Genomic DNA, 24938 nt, shown 5'->3' on the forward strand with positions numbered 1-24938 from the left:
TTTATACTCCTAACCATATCTGTCTACACCGCAAACAGACGACGCGCAGACTGATAAGCACGCAAGAACACATTTAATGCACCCTCTTGATTGGGTGAGGAGGTCTCTGCCTTGGGTAGTGCTGCAAGTTATGGGATGCAGTATAGGCTCTGCATTCATGCTCTCGCCATCGTTGTGGGTGAGCAGAAAAGGGGTGCCCTGCATTCGTTAGTGTAGTTTTGATGTCTGTGCATTTTTTTATTGCGGGTGACATATGCCGATGACACCACGCCAAAAGCTGGTGAGTGCATGTCGTGTTCTGAAATGACTGTGTAAGTGCTGTGTTCTATCTCCTTCTACTTTGTGTAGTCTTTTGCAATGACCGATTGCGTGAGCAAAAAGTAGTGCGACAAAGAATGCATATGTAGTAAAAAAAAACGACATCAGGAAATTGCTGGAGCACAACAGATTATTCATTTGATATAGCAGAGCACACGTGTGTGCATCATTGTGAAGAGCACAAACCTATCATGCGACCACTGCAGAAAAATTGGTACTATTGCTTGTGTGGGAATAGATTGCTCTTCAGGAGCACAAATTCACTTATACAAATCGTCACTGAGCTTTTTGCACATCCCTTCTGCTGCTGCTTTCTTCCGTGCTAAATAGGTACCAACTGTTCCAGGTAGCCGCAATTCTCTGTGGGTTAGCGGCACTGGCGTTAACTTGTTTACACAAGTACGACGTTGCAATCAAATGTAACAGGATGAGGAAGTTTGAGTTCTCGCAAAAAGAAAAACAAGTTGATTATAAATTATAATGCAATCTTAACTTGTTCGAACCAATACAGCCAAAGGCTTGGGGGAAAAAAAGGTAACTGAGATTGGTAAAATATACGGAAGCAATGGATTTGTTCATATTTGTGAGGCACGAAAATACATGTGGCACCATTGGGTGAAGCAAAGCCTTTGACGTCTTAAAGGGGCTTTGAAAACGGGCTCTAAGAAAGTTTACGTGTGCCTGTGATGTTAAAAGATGCTGCTTCATGAATGTTCTCTAGGAAAAATTTTTGATGTGCTTTGTAGAAGCTTTGTTATCTGTAATCGAAATTAGAATTTCAGTGTCTTCGCATCTTTTCCTCGCCTCTTGTCACCTTGTGCACACTGAAAGGCCAGAACTCCTCCACCGACCCCATAGCCGGGGGTGCAGCTTCGTGATTCGCTGGAGCTATGCCACTTGTTGGTCACATCCATGGTAGCTGCGTGACGTCTGGAAGACTTTAACCAATAGCCATCTCTGAACAGCTATACATTGGAGCGGTGCAATGGAGGAGGGTGCGAGCATGAAAAAGCAGTCGGAAAGGGCTTGCCAACTTTCGGGCGTGATTGTGGGAACTCTTCTGTGTGCAGAAGTGTATTATTCGGCTCTGGTACTCATGACAAACAATACAATGATTGAGTGAGTTGACGTGCTCTCCTCGGAAGGCATTTCAGAGCCCCTTCCTTTCATGCAGCAGTGGGCGCCGTCAGCACCTTGTCAGCGTTTCTTTCTGTTTCGTGCAGCCCATTCCTATGCCCGTTCTCCCTCCTTTTCTTTCCCTGCTTCACTCAGTGCGTTCTCTTATCAGCGAGTACTCCATCTCTCTAGGGTCTTCTAAAAGGCGGCTTCTGCCAGTGTCTTATGAGTTGTATGGCGCGGGTTGCTGTAGCTCTGTTGAAGGGCAGTGGAAAAGGGATCTTTTTATCGCTGTCTGGCAGGAGTCAAAGTCGGGACACTCAGTCCCGATGTTCGTGTAAAATTTGTGGGCCAACCATTTGCCGCAGAATGTTCCAGTGTCATATGATTCAGCGTTTCGTACAGCATAAACTTACTAGTTAGAGCCTAGCTCGCGGCATGGATTCAAACCGGCGACCTTTGTTCGGTGTGCTAACGCTCGATATTCGATTGCTGCCTCAGCGTCGAGTTGATTTTTTTGCTACGCTGATGCAATTAGGTTGGCTGCTTTTATACGTCGAGCAGTAACGCCACTGTTTGCGCTGCTTACGTGATATACAAGTCCTATTTCAAAACACCCCCTCCCCGCCCAATCCCAGCACTGTGGCTGCTCTTTTTGTGTAGCTGGAGCAATTCATGAAGGTGATACCTTGAATTACCTTTGGCAAAAGAAATCTTTTAATACCTAATTCAAAAAAATTTGTCTGGGTCATATCAAACTGGGTTATATCGCAGCTACCACTTCGGGGCACCCGACTGAGTGATATGTCATCCTCAAGGCTCATTTTACTCGGCGGGGTCCTAGCCGTGTCTCTGGTCCATAGTCATTTCGATATCTGAATGATATAATCGTTACTCCCACTGCCACTTTCCAGGTTGTAATTTTCTGTCTTTCACGCTTCCATGCCACCAACTCTGAGCTTCCAGGCGCGACATCTGAAATGATGCCAGCACGATGCGACCGGAGCAGGCCGCCACGAGACATGTGACATCACCCCCGTCTCGCGCCTGGTAGGCATGCACGCACGAAACCTACGAAATAACGCCATTTGTGCAAAAATACAGGAAATAAAGACTGCAACTTTGGATAATCGCACCTTCAGAATCGAATTTCACAAAACGTCGCAATTTAATGCAGTATCTCTTTAAACAATGATCCCGGGAATAAATGAAAAAAAAAATGGGCTGCGCTCTGTGGCAGATACAATAATGACAGTGTACAGGCACATGCTACTGCAATAAAATGAAACTGCAGTTAAATGATTCTGCTTAGATGCCGATCACTGGTTGATGGCTTCTGGGTGCTGTTGTCCAACTGCTGGATCTTGTATGCTCTGCTCGGTGGCTTGTGCTTCATTGTGTGACGATGTTCAGTTTGAGCTCTGCGTCGATTAGTTTCCTGTATAGCAGCGAGCACAGCTCGGTTTTTTCTTCATCGTCGCTTTCACTCACGGTCATGCACATGAGTCTCTTCTACATCTATACTTATACTGAACAGTAGTGGCTGATGCATGCTCCATGCCAGTTATAATACAGCTGGAATAACATCGCGCCAAGTGTGCAGCTGCTAAAACCCCTGAATGTATTGAAAGCAAGGATAACCTTTGAACTTTGCTGCTTTCCCACTTACCTGCCATGCCCTGGGAGAGCTGATCCTCCCATTCTGATCCTCCCATGGGTCGAAGCGCCATCGTCACGTATTAAAGCGGGCTTTTTTGCTCCACAGCAGATGCCAGCAGCATTCCCGGGCATTCGTCCTCTTGTTTTTGTCCAGCGGACTTTTAGCGGGAAGGGTTTTGCCAGAGTTGAGAGTGTTTGCTTATTGCGATGACGCTGAGCTTTCCGAGCGTTCGTTGTGCTAATGGGCGCAACAGCCAAGGAGTCAACGGCAAAATACTTTTCGTTATACCATCTTGGAGAAACCACACGGCTCACTGAATGGTTTGGCTTCACAGTATGGGCCGGGCAAACTTGGATAATGTGCTGGATCTGCGCCTTTGTGAGCCAAGTGACCATCTTCACTACTCATTAGTGTTTTTTAGGCAGATTTGGTCGGAAGCGCGAGCGAATGCAGTCTTTCTTTGCAGTAAATTACAAGAAAGCATTTGATTCAGTGGAAACCTCAGCAGTCATACAGGCATTGGGGAATCTGGGTGTAGAAGAGCCTTTTGTCAAAATACTGGAAGATACATATAGGGACTACACAGCTATCATAGTCCTCCATAAAGTAAGCAGTAAAATTCCAATAAGGAAGGGCATCACGCAAGGAGACTCAATCTCACCAATACTATTCACTGCCTGTTTACAGGAGGTATTCTGAGGCCTGAATTGGGAACAGTTGTGGTAAGAGTTAAAGGAGAAAACCTAAATAATCTGCGATTCGCTGATGACATTGCCTTGCTGAGTCACTCAGGAGATGAATTTCAAAGCATGATCAATGAGTTAGACAGGCAGAGCAGAATGGTGGGTCTAAAAATTAACATGCAGAAAACCAAAGTAATGTTCAACAGTCAAGCAAGGGAACAACAGTTCACAATTGGTAGCGAGGTGCTGGAAGCGGTGATGGAATCAGTCTACTAAGGGCAGGTAGTGACCACTGATTCGGATCACGAGAGGGAAATAAATAGAAGAATAAGAATGGGGTGGAGCGCGCATCTGGCAGGTTCTCTCAGATCATGAATGGCAGTTTACCAATATCCCTCAAGACAAAAGTGCACAATAGCTGTATCTTACCTGTACTCACCTACGGGGCAGAAACGTGGAGGCCAATGAAAAGGGTTCAGCGCAAGTTAAGGACAACGCAGTGAGCTATGGAAAGAAAAATGATAGGTATAACGCTAAGAGACAGGAAGCTGCAGAGTGGTGGAGGGAACAAATCCGTGTTAATGACATCGTAGTCGAAATCAAGGGGAAGAAATGGGCTTGGGCAGAGCAGGTAATGCAAAGGGAAGTTAACCGCTGGTAACCGCTGGTTCTTAAGGGCAACAGAGTGGATTCCAAGAAAAGGCAAGCATAGCAAGGCGCTGCAGAAGATTAGGTGGGGGACAAGATTAGGAAGTTTGCAGGCATAGGGTGGGCGCAGCTGGCAAAGGACAGGGTTAATTGCAGAGACATGGGAGAGGCCTTTGCCCTGCTATGGGTGTAGTCAGGCTGATGATGATTATGATGATGTGCCGACTACGAAAACCACGCATTGTGTTGTCTGAGCCGTACCGTTTCCACTGCTGGCTCTGCAGCTCAAGGATTGATGTTGCGGGGATTTTCTGGCATATTTGTTAGGTTGTAGTTGGACCCGTTGGCGGGCTCGTCTCAAAAGTTGCGTTTCATGTTTGAGCCTCACTGTTCACGCTGCGCTCACTATGCAGGTCTAGCTGCGATGTTGCATGCATTGCTGGACGTATTTCTTTTGTTGCAGTTGGATTATTTAACTCACAAATTCGCGACTAAAGCGGCGGTTCTCAATATTACATCCCCACTGTTCATGCTGCTCGCAGTGCAGATCTAGCTATGATGTTGCCATTATTGCTGAATGTATTTCCTCTGGCGGGGTTATGAAAGTCAGCCATTACTCTTCCTAGGCACAATAACAGCAGCTCTTCAATGCTCTGGATCTTCGCAATTAACATTTGAGTATGCAAGCGAGGACCTTCGTTAAACATACTCGCAAACATATTCACAGTCGTCGTCGTTGCCGCAGATTACAGGTGCAAAACTGGCTGGCTGCTCCACGTTATGCATGACAATTACACATCAGAAGCCAGTGTCCTCTTATCAGTTAATATTGCCTGTGCTGACGCAAGATGCAGTCACCCAAGCGAACAGCATTCTATTGAGTCACGCAGTGCTGCTGCTTCACACATAGCTGTGGTTATAAAGACTTTGGTGGTTGCTGTTAGTCAACTAAGACAATTCATCCTACATCAAAATTCTTTTGATCACAACCATGTAAAGGGCATCGTGTTCACCAGTCTACACACAAACACAAGTAACTACAGCCACTCAGATCCTTTCAACCTTAGCCTGTGATGTATCTGGGGCATAGTCACTGCAAAACAATTGCCAAGCTTTGCAGAACTAAAAAATTGAAATAAAAATTAAGACTAGTGGGCAACTACGTCCTGAAAGGCACAACAGATTACCCTTGAAAACGCGCCTTTGAGTGTAGAATATGTTACAGAAGCATTACACTGCCACCGGTTCATATAAAGCCTAGACCGCACATGCATCTCTAACAAAAGTAAAAGCTAAATATTTGCACCCAGAGTGCATGTCGTTCCAATTATTGTTGGCAGCGTTAAGTTCCAAGTGGGATTGGGCAGAAGGCGCCATCCGAAAAGCACTTCGAGGGTATCCATTGTCGCGGGCTCGACCACGGGTGTGAGCGTTGGGAGCGTCCGCTACGTGCACCCGGCCTAGGTGCTGCCACTGTTGGTGTCCAGGAAGAGTTGAGAGAAGGAGCACCAGCATAGGAGAAGGAGGAGGGAGGAGATGTCGTTACCTTTAGTTCATTGAGGGGATCTAGCAGCGGCTGCCTACTCCAGTCTATTGATCCTGAGGTGTGACGTCATGCACGCTTGACTGGCAATATCATGCCAGCTGCACGCTGGTCCAGATAAGCTTCCCTGAAGCGCCACCGGACACCTCTTGTAATCCATGACAGATACAGCCCAGGCTGTAAAAAAAAACTAGGGCTACATTGGTGTAAACACAATATGCCGCAGATGTGGCTCTCGTATCCTGTAGCTTCTGGGTTGTGGAGAGAGCACTGATGCTAGCTTTGCCGGAGGAAGCTGAAAATCCTTTGTTTTATCCTCTGTCTTCTTTCTGCTTGTAGCAAGAAAGGAGCATAAAAAAGTTTTGTGCAGTATAAGTGTGCCTTTGGCTAATCTTGATTTTGGGTGCTTGGCTCATCAAGTTTCTTTGGCATCAGTGACATCAAGTGCGGCTGACTCATTTGTTCCAGCGGGCCATGCTGATACAGACCATGGCTGTTTTGAGGTGCTTACATCAAGACCTCCAGTAGATCTGCAACCATCTGGCATCACTGGAGCTGTCAGTAAGCAGAGCTGCCTTTGTATTCGCATTGCAGTCTCTCTCTCTCTGCTTCTCCGGTTTAAGTGGACACCAGCTTTAGGTGGTTCACTCGGCAGTACTTTTGCTTGCCCAATTCACTACCACTTTGATTTTGCATCGAATAATAACAGAGGTGTAGTCAGCACTTAGTCTTTGGGGTCCTTAAAGCTGAAGTAGACTTCTTATGTTAGTGTAGCGTAAAGGGACTGTTTCTATTGCGGAATTAGAAATTAGGTTGCGGTGTAAAGTGGTCCTTTCGATCTTTTTAACCTCTGAAACTGTGCACTGGAAAGATGCAGAGCTGAGCAACTGCCAAGTGTTCACTAGATTATACTGCATAGTCACGTGTGTTGATCATGGTTTAAGAAATTTATCAGCCCCCGATGGTCAGCCGAAGTGTGCTGTGATGTGTGTGCTACCAGGCTTTTTAAAGCACTGTGCAGTATTTATGCTTGACATATCCTCTTGTCTGATGTCAGTTTTGGCAATGTTATTTTGACATGTCTCTAATTGAAACATGCAATGTTTACGCATTATTTTTCTGCACCACACTCGAAACCTGTTTCTTTGCAAGCAGTGGTGTGTGTACTAACTAGTGATCAGTGGTGTTGCTAGAGGGCTATAGGTATACAAGAGTGCAAAATATCTGATCTGTAATGATCATCCACTCCTGTTGAGCTTAACAGACAATTTGCGTTCAGAATATAGTAAGATGCTTTACGAGAATGAAGCAGCAATTGACCCTAAAAGGAGGCTTTGCAACCAGTGATGTTAGTTTAATGTGTGACACTATGGTCAACTACTTTGTTCCTGCTAGCCACCTGCAGTGCTGCGCTTGCAGGTGCTGGGCAGTTGGCCGTGATGTTGGGGCGATAGGTCAGTGCCATTTGTTGGAAGGGGCCTCTACTAAGGGCCATTTGCTACTTTTTTCTGCAGTTGTATCCTTGAAGCTTTTATATACGTTTCTATATCTTTGCTTATAATCTGTTCAGTGGGTTGTGAGATGCGAGTTGTGAAATGCTTTGGTCAATGGCTGGAACTCACTAGAGGAGCAGAAAACAATCTGAGAATTAGTCTCACTGCTTAGTGATCACTGGAGAGAATCAATTTTTTGCAGCAATGAGCCAGTGAAAAAGTGTCTGGCCATGTGTGCCTGGCACATGGAACTATATTAACAGAACTTTTTTGGCAATGCAGCAGAGGCTAGGTAGGAAAGAGGCAGAGACTGGCATTTGTCCGCATGCCATGGGTGGTGGGTTCTTGTTGTTGGGCGGAGGGGTGAAAAGGGGGAATGGGAGAGATGGTACAGGTCACTACGGCTCAGGAGTCCACTCCTCACAACATGGAGAGACAAAGGTCAATCTCCGTCCCTTTCCTACCTAGCCTCTGCTGCATTGCCAAAAAGTTGTCCCCGAGTATCGTAGTGCGTGTTACTTTAGTGGTTTTGGCATCTTTGGCTCTAAATGCTGCCTGCTAGCCATTACACCATCCAGTCCATCGTTGCAGTGCATGTCCACTTTGCTCCATGGCTTGTTTTGCTGTGCAGGCTGTGCCCTCTTTGTTCTACCCACATTGTATACCCCCCTAGATCAATCACATGCTGCCATGTCTCATGCCTGCAAAAAGAATTGTAGGATTGATAAATCGTATGCCATACTCTCTATTCCAGCAGTATCTCTGTTCTCTTCATTATGCATGTTCCTCGCGTTAGCATGGTAAAAAGGAAAAAAAAATTACTGGGAGGCACTTAAGGAGCATGCGAGTAATGCGAAAGTATTGCAATTCCATTATAATTATATTCCCTGTCCATTGAAATTAGTTGCTATTCCTTTGTAGTTGGTGGATTGCAAGTACTAGTAATAACTACTGGTTTCATTTTGTATTTTTTCCGCTCTTGACCAATTGCAAGTTTTTGTAACGGCACCACTCTTTGGGGTCACATTTTGGTACCATGTTTCTGGCAATGTTGGGTTTCTGCTTAAGTGAGATTTCTAATGCTTTCATATTTATTATTAAAGATCACTAGCTCTTGCCCTTTCTCGTATCTCTCCTGCACTCTGCTAGAGTTGGCGGCTTTTCTCGCTTGCACGTGTTGGGCTCCAACTCGGTGTGTGCGATGTGCAGAGCTCAGTAGTGTCTTGGCATGGCTTCATATTAAGGGGGGTTTCTTTTTTGTAGCCGGCCATTCTTACAGCGGTCATGACTCTCCTAAGGTGCACATTACACATGAATGTACAGTGCAACCTCAGCAGCTGCCTGGCAGTCCCAGGGTGACCAGTAAGCAGGGTTTTTTGATCTGGGACAGCCCGTGTCAGGTACATTTGTAAGCCTCCATGCAGTAGGACACATTGAAGTGAAGGCTTGGCATGCCTGCTTTATATACCCCCTGGGACTTGTGTGCCACTTGTGCAGTGGAAAAGTTCAAACCTGTGCCATCGGTGTCAGATGAAACATATGAACAGATTAACTGAAGCGGGAACGCAAGAATAAAAAAATATTAGGTGCTGCTGAAGAAACATGGGCGGGGTCCGTTAAGACTTTCATTCATCGGTCTCTGCGCTGCTGAATTTAAAACCAAGAGCTAGTGTTTAGACTCCCTCAGCTAAAGAATCGCTGGTTCATTGTTTGTTGCAAATAGCTGTTATATTGGGAGTGAAGCTGTTTTCACTCATGTCCACTAGTTCGGTGTAAGTCATTTACTGTAGGGGCTCATATTCTGGTTGATCTTCTCCTCATCTGTGCCACACTAATCCACTCATCTTGCAATCTTTTTCCCTTCGTCACGAGAATTTCTTCTTTTCCGCCTACGAAGCCAGCCTCAAAAATGTAGAATCGTTTCGTTACTTTCTAAGGGAGGGTGGGGAGGCAGAGCTTTTTTCTGCTGTACTGATAAAATTGCTCCGGCATTCTGCATGCACTTGTAGCCTCAACACTGCACTGTGCGCCATCTCATTCAGTGCAGTCTTGTTGCTGACTGTGCAGGCAAAAGCATGAATGATGACGCGCGTGCACAGTGGTGGGTCCCCTCTAGCAAACAGCCAGTTGAAGTGCAAGTTGAGCCTCTGGTTTCAGAAATAAGCTGGCTCTGATGCTATTTAGAGAGATGTTGTAGAGACACATGATGATAATCATCTCTGAGAGGCAAGTTTTGTCTGCTATGGGACCTCATTGATCTCTAACTAGGTGTGTTTAGAGCCAGCTACAGCCCCCCACCCATGCAAATTGCCTGATACCATTGCCCCTGGGGACTAGAATGCCTTCCCCTGCCATGCCTGTATTCTTTGACTGCACCCTGCTGGCCTGAGCGACTTTTGGTTGTTGCTTACTTCATACCCATAAAGGAGGTAAAGGAGAACTCTACGGAAGTGTCGGACAACGCGATCTTTCCTGTGTCGCAAGCACCACGCAGATATGCTGTCATGCTGCGAGTACAGAAAGGCTTGTGCCTGAGAGACTTGGTGACCATTCATGCGAGCAGTACTTGCATCATCTAGTCAGGCAAAATTGGGATCTGCACGACATGCTTCAGGAAATTTGTGGTGTGCAAATATACGAAGTTTGCAATAGCCTGCGAATGGTCTCGTACATTTAAGTGAAGTTGCATCAGAGTCCTCCACCACATCATCTCTGATAGCAGCACTCGAATTTTCTATGTATTTGTTATAGTATTGTAAAGGGGTAAGCTTACAAGCAAACGCCGAAACGGGTCACCGACGTGCCCTAACGAGAGCGCGGAAAGAGCGCCCCGTAAACCGACAGTACACGTTGCTGGCGGGAGTCAGACTGGCCCCTCTCCTTGAAAAGCGGGGGAGCGTTTATTATCTTTTCCCTTTCTCCCGTGCAGCTGGGCGCCGCTGAGCAGGCGCCTGCGGTGTCCTTGGCATATGCTGCCTTGGGGAATCGTCACACCCCTCCCTTTGTTGTGAAGCCTGCTGCATGGCACTGGGGACGAGCCGTGTCTTGTATACGCCTCTACAGTCCATAGTAGATAACAGGCTTCCGGACCCGGGTAGACCGGAGAAGCTGGGGGTGCAAAGGGGCCGCACTTGACTGCTGTTGTCGCACCGAGGCTGTTGTAGATGGCTCGGTGCTTAATGAGCAGCGAGGTGGGGACAGCTGTTCCGTGTCCGTTGTCGCTGCTAGTGCAGGAAGAGGCTTCTCGTCGTCTGAGAGAACGCCGGGTGTCCTTCGCGGTCGCACGTGGTCCGCGTGCCTGTTCCACAGCGTTCCGTCTTCGAGTTCTATTTGAAGCGACGAAGAACTTGTGGGATGGCGAACCGTTCCGGCAATCCAAGCTGGGCCTGGTCGGAAGTTCCTAACAAAGATGGGCTCGCCGGGCGAAGGCAAACAGCTTTTGCGTGCGTTACTGTCGCAGCGCATCTTTTGCTTCATTTGCTTGAAGTCCGCATGCGCCCTTAGGCCGGGGTGCCTTCGCTGAATGGGCGTTTGCAGCTGCCTGCCCATGAGGAGCTCAGCGGGAGGGGACCCAGTAAACGTGTGCGGCGTTGTTCTGTAGGAAAGCAGGACCCTGTCGATGTTTGTTCGGACATCTCCAGGCACTGCCTTTTTGAGTTTCCCCTTAATTGTTTGCACGACGCGTTCCGCTACTCCGTTCGATGCTGGGTGGTATGGTGGGATCAGGATTCGCCGAATGCTGTTCTTGCTCAAGAAATCAGCGTACTTCTCGCTGGTCAATGCAGTGCCGTTGTCGGAGACAATGATGTCTGGAATGCCATGTGTGGAAAATATGGTTCGCAGGCATCGAATTGTGGCGTCCGCTGAAGGTGCCATGAACGGGAACCACCTCTACCCATTTAGAGTAGGCATCAACTGGGACGAAAAAGTAGTGTCGTTGAAATGGACCATCAAAGTCGACATGCAGTCTAGACCATGGTTTCTTCGGAAACGGCCACGGATTAGACTGTGCTTTCCGTCCCATTCTCTGGTGTTCTTGGCAGATTTTGCAAAGTTGCACTTTCTGTGCGATGCTGCTGTCTAGTCCTTCCCACCAAATGTGGCTCCGTGCGACTGCTTTCGTCTTTTCCACGCCTGGGTGAGTTTCATGAAGGAGATCAAGAACATCTGCTTGTAGTTCTTTAGGAACAAAGACTCGTGTTCCTCGCAGGACGCAGTTCTCATGAACACTAAACTCTGTATGGTTCTTTTGAAATAGTGTCCAATCACTTCCTCTTGGCAGCTCTTCACCAGTAAGAAGCGCCAGCCGTAGGCGTGACATAACAGGATCACGATCTGTAGCTTTGGCGATGGCGGATGGTGAAAGAAGTCGAGGATATGTACTTTCAAGCATGAAGATATCAGCAGGCTTGGGTACTGTGCCTGGCTTTGTAGGAAGCGGTAGTCGGCTCAGCGCATCGGCGTTGCTGATGCTAGGGCGGTACATAAGTGTATACTTGTACGCTGACAGGGTAATTGCCCAGCGTATCATTCTCGGTGCTGATCTGTCGGGAATAGGCTTATCCTGTCCGAGAAGTCCCAGAAGTGGATTGTGATCAATCACCACTTCAAAATCTTGGCCCCAGAGATACTTATAAAACTTCGATACGCCGAAAATTAAGGCAAGGGCTTCTTTGTCCAGCTGACTGTAATTCTTTTCTGCTGGAAGAAGGCTTCTCGATGTGAAGGCAATGGGACGTTCCCCTGTTTCATCTTGGTGTGCGAGAACAGCTCTGATTCCGTACGATGAAGCGTCGCAACTGAGAACGATTTGCTTGGAAGAATCGAAATGATGCAGTACCGGCGCAGAAGTCAGGAGAGCTTTACTTTCTCTGAAAGCTTGTTCCTCTACGCTTGTCCACTTCCATGGAGTTTCTTTTGTAAGTAGCAGATTCAAGGGCCGGAGAACTGTCGAAAGGTTAGGTAGAAAACGCCTGTAAAAATTAATGAGTCCAAGGTAGCTTTGAAGTTGCTTGATGTCCTTGGGACATGGAGAATTCACGACAGCTTCTATTTTCTTTGGTGTTGGCCTCAGTGCGTCCGTGTTTCTGACATGGCCCAGGTACTCAGCTTCCGTCGCTAGAAGTGAACACTTCTCTAGCTTGAGTTTGAGGCCTGCTTCCTGTAGATGCTGTAGTACACTGGCTACGTTGCTCAAGTGATCTGCGTCGTCCAATCCCGTTACCAAGATGTCATCAAAGTACACGGTGACATGGCGCATGTCTTGTAGCAAATTTTCCATTTCTCTCTGGAATATGGCCGGCGCTGAAGCTACTCCGAAAGGTAGTCTGGTGTACTGGAAGAGGCCTTGAGGCGTATTGATGGTCACTTGCTTTTGTGAGCTCGTGTCAAGTTCTACCTGCTGGTAAGCGTCTTTCAGGTCCAGCCTCGTAAACTTTTTGCCACCTGAAAGTTTCGCCCAGAGGTCCTCGACTCGCGGCACAGGATATTTTTCCAGCACTGTGGCACTGTTAATTGTGACTTTGAAGTTGCCACATATGCGCACGTGGCCGTCTTGCTTGAGCACAGGAACAATTGGGGCTGCCCACTCAGACGTTTTGACGGGTGTTAGTCCCCCTTCTCGTTGCATCTTTGCAATTCTGCAACTTTGTCTTGCAATGCAAAAGGAATCGTTCGTGGTTTGAAGAATTTTGGAGGTGAATCTTCCTTGACTACAATTTTGGCTTTCACACCTTTGAATGTTCCTAGTCCGCCCGAAAATACTTCTTTGTAGCAAGTAAGCAGCCCGTCAACGCTCGTAAGTGAGTCAACGGATCTGACGTCATTTAGGTCGAGCTGAAGCGCACTGATCCAGTTTCGTCCTAGAAGGGTTGGACACTGGTCTGGAGGTACAAACAAAGGCAGTGTTGCCTCTCTTCGTCCGAACTTTACTGAAACGGTAACCTTGCCCCTAACGGCTGTCAGTCTTCCGCAATAATTCTTCAGAATTACGTCTGATGGGTCTACTGAGAGCTCGGGAAACCGCTGTTGGAATGCGGTCTCCTCTATTACAGAGACACTGGCCCCCGTGTCTAGCTCCATTCTAAGAGGCCTGCCTGCGACTTGCAAAACTGCTACAAACGGAGGAATTGTTTTCTCGCTGTTCATCTGCCACGTCTCGTAGACCTGTGACTGGATTTCAGGAAGATTTCCACTGTCCTCAAGGCTGTGAACTGGCTGCTTTGTTTGCCTTTGCGTACTGTGCTTCCTTGACACGTTCTTTTGCTTCGTGTCGGCAGCCTTTGAGCGGCATACTCTGGCCAGATGCCCGATCTTGCTGCATGCGTTGCACCGGGATTTGGCATGCTGGCATACTGTTGCGTAGTGCGGCTCTCCACAGCGATAACAACTTATCGTCTGTTTCATTTGCTTGCTCATCGCACTGTGAACTGTCTGCGCTTTGGTCATGCCCTGAGCTTGCATCAACATGCTTGAGTCTCTTTTAGCCGTCTCCATTGCAATTAGAAGCTTGACTGCTGACTCGAACGTCAGGTTTGGCTCTTCAAGCAGGCATCGTTGCATTGACGCGTCATTAATGCCGCAAACGAGTCTGTCCCGCAGCATGTCAGGAAGGAAGGTGCTGTACTCACAATTTGCTGAAAGTTTTTTCAGTGATGCGGTGTAGTCGCTGACAGACTCCTCCAGGTTGGCGAGAGCGACTATTGAATCTGAAGCGGCAGACCACCACGGAAGGCTTCGGAATGTAGTGGCCCGAAAGCGCTGAGAATATCTTGTCGATAGAGACTTGATCTGGAGTTTTAGGCGTCGGCAGGCTCCGTAGTAAGGAGTAGGTACTGGACCCGCAGCATGTCAGGAACACGGACCTTTTCTTCTCCTCTGGAACGCTTTTGGTGTCGAAGAACAGCTTGACTCACTCCAAGTACTCCGTCCAGGCTCCTCCTTCCCCGTGGAATGGCTCTAATGCTCCGTACGTCGGCGTGGTTGCAGATGATGCGATGCCGGAAAACTTTTACCTCGTCGCCAGAATTGTTATAGTATTGTAAAAGGGTGAGCTTAGAAGCGAACGCCGAAACGGGTTACCGACGTGCCCTAACGAGGGCGCGGGAAGAGCGCCCCATAAACCGCCAGTACACGTTGCTGGCGGGAGTCAGACTGGCCCCTCTCCTTGAAAAGCGGGGGAGCGTTTATTATCTATTCCCTTTCTCCCGTGCAGCTGGGTGCCGCTGAGCAGGCTCCTGTGGTGTCCTTGGCGTCTGCTGCCTTGGGGAATCGTCACAGTATTTAAAAAAAATTGTACTATTCATCTGTGGTCATGGCTAGTGTGGCACTTCCAAACTGCTACGCTTACCAAGAGAAGTTAAGCGTAGCAGGGGGCAGCAGAAGGTTAGGTGGGCGGATGAGATTAAGAAGTTCGCAGCCATAGGGAGGGCGCAGCTGGCAAAGGACCGGGTTAATTGGAGAGACATGGGCGAGGCCTTTGCCCTTCAGTGGATGTAGTCATGCTGCTGATGATGATGATGATCTTGCCACTGGTTTGTTGGATATGTTTTAGTGCATTAGGACCTAGAAACAACTTTTATGGCATAGAATGAGGGAAAAAGTGCATGAAAATAACAAAAGCTGCTAGAAATTGTAATGTCAGCCTGTGGGTACTGGCCATAATGTCTGCTAGTTCTAAGGACTCGCTCTGCTCAACTCAAGTGCACTTCAGTGCCCACAAGACTTGCCTTTTACATATTTACCATTCCCTAGTACTTTCTGCTTTTGATTACAGGTGTACGATATACAGATCAGCGATGTCGTCTTACCTAAAACAGCTAGACCTGGTGCAAAACTTGGGACTGTGTCTTGCAACAGGCGCACATAGAACATCACCTATAACTAGCCTTTATGTCGAAACCATTGAGCCACCTTTTGAATATAGAACTATGCTGACTTGCGCATACGTCCTTAGAATTCGATCACTTCTAGAGCTCCGGCCACCGCGGTGGCTCAGTGGTTATGGTGCTCAGCTGCTCACCCAAAAGACTGGGTTCGATGCCGACCGTGGCAGTCACATTTCAATTAAGGCGAAATCCTGGAGGCCCATATAGTGTACTATGCCATTGTATGTTAAAGAACTAGAGGCCGTGCAGAATCGAAGTGTCTGTTTCATCGTTGGAAACTATCATCGCACCGGCAGTGTAACAGAAATGGAATCTAATCTTAAACTTCCCTTACTGTCCACTCGCCGTAAACTTTCATGCATTTGCCTTTTCCATAAAATTTACTACAACAATCCTTACCTAAAAGCCATCTGTGTAAAGGCACCATCTTTCATCTCACCTCTCATTGACCACAATCAAAAAGTAGCTGTTCCACACTGCAGCACTGTGACCTGCTCTAATTCCTTTCTCCCTAAAACATGTCGTGACTGGAATAATCTTTCACCCACAGCCACTTGTATCAGCGACCCTGAGCGTTTTAAAAGCTAATGATTCGCACTGTTAGAATCAGACCAGTTGTGATATATTATTTACCCGTATAGAGATTATAATTAGGGTTTTATTTTTGTAAATTAATCCTTTTATTTACTTCTGTACTTTTGCTCTCAATGTTTTAGTCCTCTGTCTTTAGCATTTTTCGATATTGTTCGTATATGTAGCGCTCTTTTTGATCTATGTATTGTTTTTTCACTGGCCCACCCCTCTGAATTGCGAAAGCCCTGAGGGTAAAATAAATGAAATGAAATGAAAAGGTGTTCGAAATTTTCCGTAGTCCTCCACTACATCTTCTCTGATAGTCTGAGTCGCTTTGGAACGTTGAATCCTATAAACCAAATAAACCAAACTTCTAGAGCACCTCCGCTAGCCCATAGTCATTCAGTGCACGTCCTGAACAATATCCGGTAATAAACCACAAGCAGACAAGCCATTACTATTGCGATTTGAGGATAAATGCATCGAACTGGAATTTATGGAAACACAGCCAGGTACGGTGCACAAGCTGAAACCACTTCCTTCATGGTACAACCTCCCTGCAGTATGTGATCGTTCTCTGACACGCTTTCATAAGAAACAAACCCCACCGGAGCACATCCTGTGAGAATACCTTGCACTTAAATTATGAGAATTGTGTTGAATTCGACACAGACGGGTTAAAAACAGCAGTGTATGTTGGAAGAGCAGTTGTACAAGACAACTGGGAGGCAATAAGATTATGGCAGAGCTCATCAATTTTAAAGCCGAATGCTACGCTGTCTGTGTCGCAACTGGGAAAATAATACAAGAGGACTTACACACACTCTATAAGCACTTTAAAAGGGCTCCACTGCAGTTACGCAGTACAACATTAATAGATATAATCCACAGTATAGCAACAGCCAAAAAATATAGACGAACATTAAAATTATGCTAGGTCCCGAGCCATGTCAGCAAAGCCGATAACGAAAGAGCCGACACTCGTGCGGCACGCGCTCACCAAAGCAAACTAGACAATGTAAACACTCCGCACAAAGGTTGGTTAAAACTAGTAAAAAGTAAATTAATAAGAAATGGCAGTCAACTTAGGATGATGAGTGGTGAAGCACATCTTTGGCGTATGGAAGTCGTGTCAATACCAAGAACGCTTTATTGAAGTAATGTCATGTCGTCCTCGCATTGGACATACGCATCCTGCTCAACTTCATAGTCAAAGTGGTCACAGTAAACTATGTTTGATTTTCATGCAGAAAAATCGAAAACCGAAGAAAAAAGTGCCTTACAATATTTTACCACATACATGTCCCTTTCCACCCTAGTTTGCTCTTGGGAGAGAATGCAATAGTTGACTTATCACGAGTGGTTCATTCCCAAAAAAAGAAAATGTTATCAGAAAATTGTGGATTTTTTAAGTAGTCCGCCAGCAGAACAGGGAGATCTGACTACCCTGAGTTTGGTGCATGAAAGCCTCAGCTGCTTATCGCCATAAAACCCAACATGCGCACACACAAGTCAGCTTCCTTGTGCAGTGAAAAATTCTTTTGCAGTGATGGTGTGGTCTTGCTTCAGGGAAATAGCTTGAAACTGTGCTGGCATCATCTAACCCAAACAGACGTACTCACCAGGTGTGGCGACACCTGCTGTGCAGTACGCTGTTAGTGCTGCACTTATCCAATTAACCTCCATCTCAAAGATGGCCGTGAACCAGACTGTGCCTTCTGTGTTTAGGCGGGAACTACATGTGGGCAACTTCATATGCTTGGAAGATGATAGCATTGGACCTAATACATCGCATGCCTTAGTTTGTCATACCATTGCTGGATGAGATGCCATTCGTGGACAGATCTGAGCAGTGACTTCGTGTTGCAAAAATAGTGGAGATTACTAGAAAAACACCCATTCCGATTGTCACTTTTCTCTCCCAGTAGCACCATGCCGCGTAGCGGATGCATCACAAGGTGAAGTGCACGCAGTGGAAGTGCACTAAATTTTTCATTCTTTTACCCTCTTTACCTCCACCTGTAAAAAGGCACTATCATTACCATGTTGCTGAGACGACAGGGCGAAGCCTTGGGCACCATCGTGCCATCCAGGACTGGCTGCACGAGCTACTGTCATGTCTACGAAATGACTTTTTCTACTTTGCGAACAGAATGTGGTGAGCACAATGACTCATCTGCTGGCAGAATATCTTATCTTAAACACTTCACATTCTGTAACCACAAAGTTCAGTAAGCTCACCTGTCAGTCAGCCATGCAGACAAACTGAGAGATCGCCTTTTTTTAGTGTAGCTATGTAGTAAAAACATTGTGTGAAATATTTGCTGTAAAATAAATTTACTATGCATGGCTACATGTCTTGAAAGATTTTACATTTAATCTTATCATGTTAACTTTTGAAAATATTGGAATTTGCAGTGAAGCATCGCATCGCTGCCTAAATTTTTTACTTCCGTAGCTCGACAAGAAATATTTGTGATTGGGAGTGGCGAATTCATAAACAGTGGTCTAGTTTAGATGTGTGTATTTTTAACAAGGCCCCACTGCTCATCCGAATGAACGTTTGGAGAGAAACTTAAAAACTCGTTCATTGTCGCGTACACACAAATGATGTGTACCTAGACTCTTAGCGCGTGGGGGATGGGGGTGGGGGCAGTTCCAGTCTCACATATAATGTCCTCGACTTATGCAACAAGCTCAGGTACAGCCGAACTACCAAGTAAGAAAAAGAGATGGCCGTTTGGTGCCCAGCTTCCAGCAGTCGCAAGGCAGGGGTTGGGTAGGAATCAAAAGTTCACAGAACTATCTTACAACAGAGAGGTGATACAGAGCAGTTACCCTATTAGAGCACTGCAGGGAGGTTGCGATAAGCAGACATCCTACATCAGCAGTGCACTAATACAACAGAGGCAAACAAAAACACTAATTGTTCACTGGGCATTGTGACTGCCCAATAACTGGACGACTCTAAACTCGTGTCAAAGGCTGGTGCATATTCCCTTGCTGTTCTGGTGGCTGAATGACAGTGGTGTTGACGCCAGGAGTTACGCAGTAGTGCTTCCTTCAAAACAACCGAAAACAGCATTTCTAAGGCATAGGCCAATTGTTAGCCCTAAGTGCCTTTTTCTTGTACTCCGTTTCATACGTAGCAGGCAACACAGCAGAGGCTGCAGAGGTAGTGCGTCCGCGAACCTGTATTTCTCCCCCACCTATCATTCATTCTTCTGGAAAAGTCAGGAGTGTTTTAACGAAAACAAAGAGCGATATAAAACGAAGTGGTAGCACTAAAAATTATGGTCGAAGTTGTGAGCCGCTGAGGACTTGAACCCTCTGGCTGTCATTTTCACAGTGTGAACTACTTTTTAGGTGCGGATGGACTAAGGGCGATTTGCCCTGCCTGCCGTGTATCAGACCGCTAGCCATTCTTAGTTCTCGAAGTCTTGACGAGTTGAAGGACGAAAATGTGGCAAGAGGTGAAGCGAAGTCGAGGAGGTTGCCATTGACGGCACTTAAAATATGTCGCAACGAAATATGCTTGTGCTCACTTTGGTTGTAGGGTGAACTACTTTTTGGGCGCGGACTTTGCATGTGCTAACAGGCATGCTAGCTTTGGAAGCGTTGCCTGCTATGTATGCAATGCAGTATAGATATGCTGCATCTGTTTGTTACTTGCCTTCAAGACAGGATGTGCACAAATGTAACCTGCATTGTATAAATGCTATCTCACCCTCCTGCCGGCTTCCACATATCATGATTGGTCAGGAAAGGTGGAAATTTGGAGAATGTGTGCGCCATTGTGCTCCGGCCAGGCACCATCACTTGAGGGATATGAAAAGAGCGTTGCACGCGAAGGCATGCATTCTCTACCAGTATCTGAAGTCCATTTTGGTTTGTTCGGCAGCTTGCGTGGACATGCTTTGTTTTGATCCATTTTATAAACACCCCTTTCAAGGTGCAAGGGGTACAATTACATGTAGGTGATGAATGCAGTGTTTCAATATTATTAGTCATTGTCACAAATGTCAATGGCAAGGTGACGGCAGCAATGACGTGAGGAAGGCCATTTAGGTCAACAGTTGTTTGAGGGATGAAATGAGCCAGCATTGCAGCGGTTCCAAGAAGTGGTCAAGCAATATGAAAAGGACACACAATGCAATAGAATGTACTGCCTTTGCCATAATTACCGAGCAGCTGCGCTAGGAGCCGAGCGATGACGAAGCTATCTTCGCTGCTGGCCGCTGCTTCCTGGCTGTGAGTGTAAATTGGCAGACGTAAGCCTCAGTATGACAGCACTCTGAAGGCCTGAAATTGCTCGCCGCACATACTACCTGCTCACTTCTTATATTCCCAGGAAGGAGGGTGAGAGCGCAGGCTAAAGCCACCAAGTTTACACTCGCAGCCGGGCAGCAGTGGCCAGTGCCAGGGACCGCAGCGTCGCAGTTTGGCTGAAAGCCCACTCCAGCGGCCGTCGCGGCTGCTCGGTTACTTTTGGCAAAGACTGTACATCAGGGTGGGGTTATGTATGGAAGTTGATTGAGCGAACTGTGAAACACCTTATAAAAAAAGCAAAGGCTGGAAATGTGGCAATGAGTGCCAAGGTTCAAAAGTTCGGACTGAAATTTTATTGCTGTTAGGCTGGTATTAGGAGTAATTTGGAGAAAATGAATTTGACGGATGATTTTGTTAAGCTTTAAGTGTGTTAGATAAGTTTTATTTGGCATGCATGTGCATATTCTAGCCTAAACCCGATGAGTGATGTATATGCTAGTAATTTTACTTGCCGCGGTGCATATTTGTTTGCAGATAATATGACGTTAGGAGTATTGTTACGGCCATAGACGTGAACCACATGCTCCGCTCATGCGTGCAACGTGAAGGTAACAAAGTGCGTTGGTGGTGCTGAGTCCAGCTTCCCTGGTTGTTTGGCTGTGCCGTGCTGTGTGCTTTCTCTCTGTAAATATATTTCGTGTTTTTGTTAGACGCCTTCATGTTACATTATTGGTGGAGGTGCTGGGTGGACCGGCGGCCACGGTGATCGAACCCCCGACCCACCGAAGTCGAGGTGAGCACTCAAACACATTGCCACGGATTAAACCCTGAAAGATCACTGCTTAATGTTTTGCCACGGTATTTAGCATAAGGTTGTACAAGTTCACCTGTGGAGGTGATGACCATGTAGTCAAACAGGAGGGGCTGTTAGTGACTGAGAAAAGAGGCAGGTCTGCATTTGTTAGCTTTTAGTTATATGAGGCATTGGTCACACCACTGCTGAAATTGATTAAGATCATTTTTGAATAGCTGCTTCATGGGATGTGTTATTGTGCAATAGATAACAGTCGTCAGCACAAAGACGCAGACTTTACATGTTTGATATGCAATGGTAAATCTTTAACAGCAGCAATGGAGAAAAGACTGAGCTTTGTGAGGTGCCTGTTATAGTGAGGGAGGTAGAAATTTGGCTGTTAACAAAAAAAAAACAGGGACCAGTTAGAAAATCCTTGATCCATGCGAGGATGTAAATTTAGCTGCTCTGGCTTTAGGAGCAAACGTAGGCGAGGTACGGTGTCAAAGGCTGTTACAAAATAATAAAAAATGGCATCTGTTTGAATGTTACAATCAAGATTAGCTTGTAGATCATCACTAAATATGTGAGCTAGGTTTCGCAAGAAAAGCCCTTGCGGGAAGCTATGTTGTGAAGCACAAAATAATTGTCAGTGTCTGGGAAATTCATGATTTGTGAGTAAATAACTTGTCATCATGATACTACATGGTTTGCTGGTTTCAGAAGTGCATCCATCATGCAACATTTGACATCCATAGTTCAAAAGCTGCATTTTTACACTGATTTCGCTAATCACACTAAGTGATGGTGTGGCTAAAGCCGTGAACAAATATGCTTGGTGCCGCTGCAATATCGAATCCCAGTAACTTGAATTAAAGTAGCCTGAAAATTTGTCTTTTTCTTCAGTCACAGCAATCTTGTTGCAGGTCATAGCTCAAAAATACAAAAATTCAGGTGCTCATTTAGGATGCCCTTAAAGTAAGCTTGGCTAGAATTCCTTCAATGCCTTACTGAAGGCTGTTCTGTGAAAAACTGAAGATAGTCAGCATCACTTGAGCGGTTACCGTGGCGGGATTTCTCGTGCTGCTTAAACTATTCCAACACATCACTACTAGCTGCTGAGTGTGTCTTGTGTTGTTTTGTTTGACTGGCTGAAGTGTGGTCAGCCATTAGGGGCATTTTGTTGGAGATGATCGAAAGGGCACGTGCGTATGAAACTTGTGAATTGTGCCCTGGAGTCAAGAGAAGATGGCGTGACCAGCGTTGCTGTTTGTAATGCAGGTGGGTCCAGGACATACAAGGCTGGCAGTAACTACAGGGCGCTGCAGTCCACTCCAAATGCATTGTCAGGGTAAGTCTGGGTCACACAGTGTACCGCTACTTCATCCTCTGATTTCACTAATGACTATAAACAATGGCGTGGCTAAAGCCACGAACAAAGATGCTTGGTGCCACTGCAATATTGAATCCCAGTAACCTGAATTAAAGTAGACTGAAAATTTTATTTTCTTCAGTCACAGGAATCTTGTTACTAGGTCATAGCAGGTCGGAACACAGCTGTGTAAAAAATACAAAAATTCAGGTGCTCATTTAGGATGCCCTTAAAGTAAGCTTGGCTAGAATTTCTTCAATGCCTTACTGAAGGCTGTTCTGTGAAAAACTGAAGATAGCATCACTTGAGCGGTTACCGTGGCGGGATTTCTCGTGCTGCTTAAACTATTCCAACACATCACTACTAGCTGCTGAGTGTGTCTTGTGGTGTTTTGTTTGACTGGCTGAAGTGTGGTCAGCCATTAGGGGCATTTTGTTGGAGATGATCGAAAGGGCACGTGCGTATGAAACTTGTGAATTGTGCCCTGGTGTCAAGAGAAGATGGCGTGACCAGCGTTGCTGTTTGTAATGCAGGTGGGTCCAGGACATACAAGGCTGGCAGTAACTACAGGGCGCTGCAGTCCACTCCAAAAGCATTGTCAGGGTAAGTCAGGGTCACACAGTGTACCGCTACTTCATCCACTGATTTCACTAATGACTATAAACAATGGCGTGGCTAAAGCCACGAACAAAGATGCTTGGTGCCACTGCAATATTGAATCCCAGTAACCTGAATTAAAGTAGACTGAAAATTTTATTTTCTTCAGTCACAGGAATCTTGTTACTAGGTCACAGCAGGTCGGAACACAGCTGTGTAAAAAATACAAAAATTCAGGTGACACAAAAAACTTCCATTAATACAGAATCAACAATGACAACACCAAAGGAGGCTAATTAACAATAGCCATTTAAAGTGTGCATCACGATATACCTGCATCGCAACATCATTACTTAGTGTTCTACTCGATAACGGTCCTCTGAAGAGAAGAGTGTTTAAAGTGATTAACCCTGTAAATTAAGCAGTATTTTAATTAAAGGGACATTTAGACAAATTCAAAGGGGCCTGTATCAACTGACAGCTGAGCTCTAATAGTTTGTGCACTTTTTTTCTAAAATTAAGGCTTCAGATAGGGGATGTGCAAATTGCGTGGAGACTTTGCAAAAACGTCCTAAAAAATTCTACAAAGGTCATAACGCATAATGTACATGATATGTTGTGTATATTCAACTCCTCAACTCGCGCTTCTCGCTGGCCGAAAGATTGACTCCAAAAGTAAGTCTATGCATACCCCCCTTCCCCTTGCACCCGTCCAGACTTGGGTATGTAGTTCCCCATGTGATAGCATGATTAGCCCGTTGTGCCTTAGGCGGTGTGGGCTGGGCAACAATTCTTTCTTTTTCCCTGCCCACACTAATATATGTGATAGCATGACGGCATGTGTGCAGCTGAAAGCAATAAACACAGAGCGATACTTGTGCAAAGCCAGCTGCATGGTGGAAGAAGTGATCCGATGACGAAGCAACGCGGGTCCATTTAGTGTTACTTTTATGCACGGTGCGGCAGTAAGAGAAAGCACTAGCACTGGGGGCCGTTTTGGTTGCTCGCCTTGCTGGCATTTCTATAGGCGCACTTTGCAGAGGGTCTTGATTTCGATGCTTTTATGATGTTCGCCTAATGGAAACAACTCTTTTTAGTTGGAGGGATGTCCCTTTATATCTCGCATTAGTGACCGCTTAGTTCATGGCGCTAGCAGCTGTCTTCTAGGCACTTGGCTGCATTAGACTGCAAATTTGAGGTTTACTAGAAACATAGGTGATAGTGGTATTTATTGAAAACACTCAATTAAGTGGCATGTAAAAAGCAGTCGGAGAAGTACGAGAGCAGATGCACCCCCACAGCTGCAAACATGTGCAAGCTGTGCTTTGCTCAAGCCTGTCAGGTGTCATCCCACATTACGGCGCAACTTTAACGATGCTGTAATCAATTCCTGAATGATATGTGGGGTATAATGACCAAAGAAAACTTGGTAGTCACTTTTTCTTTTTATTGTAAGAAAAGTAATCTCAAGCGTTAAAAATAAGTCGCTAGTATTGTTTAAGGAAACCGGCATCTGCCTGCTTGAATGCCTAAAACAAAAATTGAAATACAGAAAAGCCAGAAGTACAACACGGAAACACAAACAGCACTGCACGTCTTTGCTCCCTTTGGCTGACGCACTTATACACTGTGGCAGTAAGCATGGGCCGTATAAACTACCAGCGAGCGCACGCCTTCGGTTCTATCAAAGTTGCTCTGCAGGTGTTACGTTTCATGTTACGTATCAGATTGCCTTGATATTTGACGCCTCAGACGCCAGAACAGCATGTTGGCTTACTTGAGCTTCGCGAGCTTTCTCAACTTGCACGAATTGCTGCTGTTCGATCTTCTTTGTTTACTGAACTGCCTCATCGTAATTGCAACTTAGTGGTTTGGAAGATGTGCTGTCATAACTTTGATGCAATGCATCCTTATCAAACTTTTTTTCGATCGTGACATTGTAATCAGGCTGCATTGTAATTGGGCTTCGCAGCATGTTTTCGGAAAA

The 24938-nt window shown here is 46.1% G+C and overlaps 1 long non-coding RNA gene across 1 annotated transcript; it reads left to right on the forward strand.

Annotated features, from left to right (window-relative positions):
- Nucleotides 1-6435: 6435 nt before the first annotated feature.
- Nucleotides 6436-22335, forward strand: LOC144101673 (uncharacterized). Its single transcript, XR_013308031.1, has 3 exons — nucleotides 6436-6529; nucleotides 20900-20982; nucleotides 22264-22335. It is a non-coding gene; the product is annotated as an uncharacterized LOC144101673 (long non-coding RNA).
- Nucleotides 22336-24938: the final 2603 nt, after the last annotated feature.

This window comes from Amblyomma americanum, chromosome 1 (genome assembly GCF_052857255.1).
Source record: "Amblyomma americanum isolate KBUSLIRL-KWMA chromosome 1, ASM5285725v1, whole genome shotgun sequence".
Lineage (NCBI taxonomy): Eukaryota > Metazoa > Arthropoda > Arachnida > Ixodida > Ixodidae > Amblyomma > Amblyomma americanum.